Source organism: Peromyscus leucopus, chromosome 4 (genome assembly GCF_004664715.2).
Source record: "Peromyscus leucopus breed LL Stock chromosome 4, UCI_PerLeu_2.1, whole genome shotgun sequence".
NCBI classification, from domain to species: domain Eukaryota; kingdom Metazoa; phylum Chordata; class Mammalia; order Rodentia; family Cricetidae; genus Peromyscus; species Peromyscus leucopus.
Genome location: NC_051066.1, coordinates 100,727,219 through 100,734,548, shown reverse-complemented (window position 1 = coordinate 100,734,548; position 7,330 = coordinate 100,727,219). Strand labels below are relative to the sequence as shown.

At 46.2% G+C, this 7,330-nt stretch overlaps 1 long non-coding RNA gene across 1 annotated transcript; it reads left to right on the top strand.

Annotated features, from left to right (window-relative positions):
• The first annotated feature begins 14 nt into the window (after positions 1 to 14).
• On the top strand, positions 15 to 4,225 carry LOC119087786. Its single transcript, XR_005091267.1, has 3 exons — positions 15 to 94; positions 3,306 to 3,469; positions 3,979 to 4,225. It is a non-coding gene; the product is annotated as an uncharacterized LOC119087786 (long non-coding RNA).
• The last annotated feature ends 3,105 nt before the right edge of the window (positions 4,226 to 7,330 follow it).

Here is a 7,330-nt window from a genome sequence, read left to right as displayed (position 1 = left end):
GGCAGTTGGCAGAGGGAGGGTGGGGGCAGCGATGCAGGCAGGCAGGCTAACGCAGAAAGAAAGCACACGGTGTGTAGGAGCAACAGGTGATAAGGTAACTGAGCTGTGGTGAGACAGCTCCGAAGCCACGTGCAGGCAGACTGGGAGGAGAATGAGGGCTGGGTATTTTCGCCCTAGGGACTTTTCTGTGTCCCCTTAATCTCCAGAATTAAAAACAAAAATCTATCTAAAGATAGAGGCTGTGAAGCCTTCTCAAATATGAGAAACAATTACGCCACATTTTGGTAGTGGTGGCAGCCATTGTGACCTCCTCCTTCCTCTCCTCCTCCCCTTTCTCCTCTGGTATAAAATATAAAGAACGCTTTTGGTTGTTATGATTTTGCAGACAACAGTGCATAGATTGTCTGAACAGGGGGGTATTGGGTGCCACTCTGTACTGGTTTCCCATTCAGAAACAAGACATAGTTATTTCATACACACCCAATGTTACTGAGTTGAGCTCTGTGTGCTGTGAACCGCACTGGGCAGGATCTGCTGTGGAGGGCTCCTGGCAGTGCTGGGTAGAATGTCTAACTTGGAGTAACCACCTCAAAGCCCTATTGTAATAAAATTGCCCTTAGCGTGAATGCAGATGCTCACGTGCAGGCCTGTGGCCCCAGAAAAAGGAGAACCCCCACGATCTGCAAAGGGCTCTGCAGTTTTCGGTAGCAGTGTGGCTGTGGGCTTATCTGAATCTGTGGATCCCATAGGGGAAAAGGGAACTCCAGAGTGAGTACCTGTGCTCTGGACAGCGTCAACATCCCAGCGCTAACACAATGGAAAAATGGCTGATTGATTTCATTGACTCTAGAAAGGTAGTAACAGGAACTTACGAGCTGGGACCGTGACAGCACTCCTGAAGGGTAGAATAATCGAGGGACCACACTGCGTGGTACACACAGACACAACCTGGATCCTCACCACACACAATTTCTTGGTCTGACTTTTGGTAAAGTGTTGTTTGCTCATACATAGGATTAATTCTAAGTCTTTGCTGTTGATCTAAATGCCATGCTCTTCCAGCCTCCAAAGAGCTTAAGTCTCAGGCTTCCAACTTTGCAAACTCACCACCATAAACACCTTTCTGAGCTCACATAAGCCATCCCAGAAACTCCAGCATGCATTTCAGAAAGAGATGTAAGAGATCAGTGAACCGACTTTGGGCAAGCATAAGCTTCTTACACTTTAACCAGTTTCTCCAAATTCGGTCTCAACTTTTCTCAGTCACCTGTGACAATTCCTCATCCGTGAATGTAGCACCTGCTTCCTCTTCATCAAGCTCTGTCACCCAAAAGTGTGTCACCTTCAGCTTTGCCCATTCTGTCCTTTCCTACATCAGCCTCCTTTATCTAAATCCTTACCTCCCTAGCTCTTATTTCAAGACACAAGTATTTCCCCCCATTCCTTTTCATTTCAGTAGATACTTATTGGAAGACAAATACGCAAAGATGGCACTGAGAAATGCATGTCTAATCATACCCAAATTCCCTGTGTTTGAGAATCCTAAAAAACAGAGTGAACACTGGAGAGCGGGGGAGAGACCACAAAATGGCTGCATTTGAACGTAATATAAATGGCGTTTGATTTTCTACTGTTTTCCATACTCTCCGTACATTTCCATACTTGTATGAGGCATTTAATTACACAGAGTGTAGCAGTCCATAAACCATATGATCCACTTTGTCAACTGTGTCAAGTCTGATGTTGTGAAGAACGTAAGCTCCTCCAGCACGGGCCCCACCCTGACATGTCCTTACACTCCTTGGCGGACAGCTCATGCTTGGTTCATCCACATACATCACATGTATGTCATCACAAATAGGAATATGAAGGGTTGATCACTACCCCAGGCAATCTGATGGTTAAGGCTGCCTGGCATCCTTAAAATAGGGTGTTTCAGGCTGGAAAGATGGCTCAGTGGGTATGAGTGCTTGCTGTGGAAACAGGAGAGCCTGAGGTCAAATCCCCAGCATCACATGAAAGCTGAGCATGGCAACATATGTCCATAACCTCAGTCCCGGGGGTGGAGACAGGTGGATGCCCAGAGCTCACTGGCCAGCCAGTCTAGCTGAAACAGCAAGCTTCAGGTTCAGTGAGAGAGCTTTTCTCAAAATAATAATAATAATAATAATAATAATAATAATAATAATAATGTAGTGTGATAGAGGAGGCTATCCAGCATTTTCCCCAGGTCTCTGCATGTTCATGCACGGACACATACACACAAACAGGCATGCACTCCCCACCACGCACAAATAAAAAACAGGATGCTTTGTGCAAAATAATTACAGTCATTGTGATACATTTCAAAATATGACTCTTCAGTCTCCCCACCATCTGCCTAGAGTCTCCAGAGGTGCTCTGTGCAGACTTTAGAGATGCTGAGACATTGGGATCTAAATTTAAATCCAAAGTGATGTGTGGCCTCAGATCAACCTCTTCCAGAATATAGTTGTCTCATGGTCCAGGTAATGGTATCTTAACATCAAACGGACATGCCTATTTTCTAGGAAAGGTGGGCATCTCATTTTATGCCGATTCCATGTTCTTTATGTTCAAATAATATTTGTTCTGTTGTGTCGTGATGTTTGTGATTTAAAGACATCTCAGATCCTTAGCTAATGGCCTTCCCTGGTAGTTGTTCTGGCCAATCATCTTATTTGTTGGAGTCACTGAACAGGTTGGGACTAACCACTCAGGAGCCATTGCTGGCTGTGAATGCCTACTCAGAGGCTCTATGCTTGTGTCCCCTCCCCCAGCAAACCAGAACTTCCAGGAGCTCTGTGTATCAGACACCAACACATCCTGATTGTCCAGCTTCTCTCACTCCCAAGGGGACAAGGTCTGACCACTCAAATGTCTCTGTGTCACATTGCAGTCAAGACTCCCGCTCTCATTGTCACCCAGGGGTGCTCTTTGGATCAGAAGAGTCCCAGTGTCTGAGGACGAAGTTTTCTGAACTGCTAGCTTGTGTTTGAGGACATTTCTCAAGCATGGCACTATATGGTTCTAGGAAATGCTGATACGACTATAGCAATTTTCTCCAATTTGTTCCTGACAAAGAATTCTCTTCAAAATTGAGTTGGCTTCTTTGCTTTTGTTCAAAAATGCTGGTAAACACAATTAGCCTCATTAACCTCAGTTTCTATTTCATAACCGAAAATTAGCCTACAATCACTGGTTTGCTGGAAAGCACAGTTGTAATTAGTCTTTAACTGACTGATACAAAAAATCTGCCTCTTTAAAAATTTTCTTTGACATTTCAGTGCATATGAAAACAAGTCTGAACCTTCCTGCGTTAGCACTGGGGATGGAAGTAAAAATAAATCGAGGAGTTAAATCAAGGATCTCAAGCTGAGACATGAAAAGTGGTGTTCTTGGATGTGGAAGCTGGAGAGGAGGCATTTGCTGGGGAGATGACGGTGTGAAGGTAGACTCCATGAAGCCAATTCTCTATGTGTCTCGTGCCCAAAGCAAGTTACTTATGACATTGATGGACATATCATCTACAGGCAAAATCAAGTTATAATGAGAGAGTGGGGAAGGAGAGGGAGAGAGAGAAAGAGAAAGAGAGAGGGGGAGGGAGAGAGAGAGAGGAAGAGAGAGAGGGACAGAGAGAGATGCAGACAGGCAGGCAGAGAGATTAGGGAAAAGGATTTGCTTCCTTGGCACAGTTGAAAATGTCATTTTCAGCCCTTGAAATTCACACTCTTGACTAGCTTAGGTACCAACACCTTTTTGTGGGAGAGATTCGAAAGTCACATTGTGTGTGTGAGCAGTCGCCACATTTGGTCTTTTTCAGGCTACCACCTGAAGACAGGACTACCCATTCTCCTAACCCACAAGCTGAGTCAGGGGTCCTATCAGAAAATTGTCTGGCTGTTGTTGACAGAATCCCCAAAGCAGAAGGGTGAGATTGTTTCTTTTTTTGTTCAACAGCTAACCTAGAAATATAAAGAAAAAGAAGAGAGAAGAGGGATTAATTTGAGGTAGTTCAGCTAGGTCTTTGGAGGGTGTTAAATGCCTATGGCCAGAGGAATCAGACCACAGCAGGCATCCCTCGGATGGAACACGTAAGTCTGCTTAGTCACTGGCTAGCTTAGTCTGTCCTGGCTACACAGTAGACTGGATAGCTTACAATCAGCAAACACTCATTTCTGGGAGTCACCTGGGTTAAGAAGTTTGTATCAAGGCGGATTCTGTGGCGGGAAACAGCTCTGTTCCTAGTACATGGGCTGCCATCTTCTTGTCAAACTTCCACACAGTAGAGAGGGCAAGGGACTCCGTGGGGGTCTCATTTGTGAAGCCACTAATATCACTTATGAGGGATGTTTCTTCATCACTCCATCACTCTCCAAGGCCTCTTGACCTCATCACACTGAGCAGAGAAGATCTCAGTGTGGGTTTAGGTAGGGCGTAAGCTCAGGTGAGGAACTAGGTACTGAGTGAGGCACAGGGTCCTGGGGTTGACCCTTTTGGGGCTGTTACATTTGTGGACAGCATTATGAAAAGAAATATTTCAGTGCTCAGAAACCTGAAACTAGTAGGAGTGTGTGTGTGTGTGTGTGTGTGTGTGTGTGTGTGTGTGTGTGTGTGTGTTTATAGGTAGCAAAGGAAAGTATACTGGTTAGTTGTGGCCAAGTTGGTATGAACCAGTCATTTTGAAAAAGGAAACCTTAACTGAGAAGATGTCTTCATTAGATTGCCTATCGGCAAGTTCCTGGGACATTTTCTTGATTAGTGATGGATGTGGGAGGCCCAGGTCATTTTGGGTGGTGTCACCCGTGGGTGGTATAAAAAGCAGGCTGAGGAAGCCTGGGGGAGCAAGCCTGGGGGAGCAAGCCTGGGGGAGCAAGCCAGTAAACAGCATTACTCTCTGACCTCTGCCTGAGTTCCAGCCCTGCATGAGCCTTGCCTTTCTTCATTGACGGACTGTGACTGGGATAAATAAACCAAACATACCCTTCCCTCCCCAAAGTGTTTTTGGTCATGGTCTTTTTCACAGCAATGGAAAGCAAACCAGACAAGCACCTTTGTGGGTCCTTGGGCTGAATCGGGGCAACTTCAGATAAGATCTTTGGGATAGCACCCTGCTGCGCTGGGGAGATGACAGATCTATGTGTGGGTAACATCCCATCGGCGGTGAACATCAGGTGCGGAGTCCCAAAACCTGTCTAGCTCCGAAACTCTCCGAGGAGATACCAAACAAGGCCCGAACAGAGATCCGGCCCTGCCCTGACTCCTCCCTCACTCCCTTCTGCGCTTCGCAGCAAATCCTTCATTTCCAAAGTCTAGACTTAGCTGATGCCCTCTGCACACACCTGTTCCAGGACTCGGCACCATCTCTGTCTGTGTGGACAGAGGCTGAAGGACGCCAAAAGGAGGCCACAAAACCTGTCTAGAGCCCAAATTGCAACTGAGGAGTCTCATCGTTCAAAGGGAGGTTCTCTCGTGCAACCCCTGAACCTCTTCTCAAGCCCTGTAAGAGCAAAATGAAACAGCCACTGAGTCCGGAAACAATCCAGGACAGGAAAGTCGTTTTCATTAGGGACCTAAGGCATCAGATGCGAATAAAGCAATGAGAGAGGAGATTGGTATTGTTTTCTCTGTGGCTGGTTGGAGAGAATGGGGTGTGACGCCTGACTGTGTGGCAGCATCGCTGAAGCATCTTTCTTATTCTCTTCGTCTTGTTTTATGGAATAGCCAGTGGGAATGATTGCACTGCTGGGAAGTGAGTCTCATCATTAGAACTTCCTTGATCAGAGTGTCTCACTTCAACTCGGCTTAAGAATCCCCAGCAATGATGCCGGGCGGTGGTGGCGCACGCCTTTAATCCCAGCACTTGGGAGGCAGAGCCAGGTGCCAGCCTGGGCTACCAAGTGAGTCCCAGGAAAGGCGCAAAGCTACACAGAGAAACCTTTTCTCGAAAAACCAAAAAAAAAAAAAAAAAAAAAAAAAAAGAATCCCCAGCAATGTACCCTACAAGGACTGCTGTCTTCCAAAGAACCACAAACAGTCTTTACTTTCTGAGACATGGTGTAGCCTGCTGTTACCCCTTCCTGCCCCCAGCAGATTCTGCCTCCTCTGGCATCCTATATGTTTTTTTTTTTCCATTTTAATCTCCATTTGTTTCAAGCTAATATCACATATCCTCCAGAAAGAAGAAAGACCCTGGGGGTGGTTATTTTGACAAGCTATTCTGGATAGGAAGCTCTCTCTTTCCCTGACATTCATTTCTTGTTTCTTTTGGGTAATTAAACACAGAAAAGGTCACCCAGCATTCTGGCAATAACAGGAAGTGGGGAGGGGGGCAACGGCAAACAATACAAGGAAGGCAGCACTATTTTTATTTTTCTTCCCGTTTCTCTAGGAAGGATTAGTTATTTATCGATTATTCATAGGCCACCTCCTTCCTCTAAGACTCTCGAGGCTGTGCAATTTGAAAGCACCCCAGAAACACCTGCGTGTTACTAAGTTTAATTTCTTGGCAAAACACCATGGCCACACCAATACAAAAATTTGATTTGAGTGCTTCTAAGTTGCAGTGAAATGGAAAATGTGTCTCAGCTACAGCATCTGTACTCTCTTGTACCTGTTCTCTCTTCCACCATCCATGCTGTCAGCTTCGGGGAAGCGTTTTCCCATCTTGCCTTGCTAAGATGCCCAAGCTAAAACAGTGGTCTACATGATCCCACTCTCCTCTCAGCTCCACGAGGGGCGTAGACTGCATTTCCACATCCCAGAATTTCAAGGCCCTGGGTGATGATGAACTTCATTCATTGAAGCACCTTAGCTGCTTGATGACTGTCTATCTAGGCCAGTTCAAAGCACATCAGCAGCTACAAATCTGGGCTGTTTTAGTCTTCGCCATGCTGTGAGCATAGCTTAGGCTTTCCCGCTCCACAGCCATCACCATGCTACCCTTTCGGCCTAAAACTGTCTTTTTAAACTGGTCCCGTTCTTCATGGTGGTACTGAAAGACGACTGTCATAGGAAGCAGGAGAACTGGCTTCTGCTCCTCAGCATAGGCACTCAGTCAGCAACCAGTACAACAGCACACAGCAGCCCTGACATACCCCCCCCCGCCCCCGCACTGCTCTCCAGGGCGGCTGTGTGGCTCTGATGGCTTCACCTACGTTCACCCACCTATCAGCAGACAGTTATGTGCCACTCTTGGCTGAGTTCTCTCACGTGGAAGGGGCTTGGGGAGCTATGAGGTAGCCTAGGATGGCCTTCAATGAGAAACCTGGATTTCCTCCACATGTTTTTTTTTTTTTTTTTTTTTTTTTTT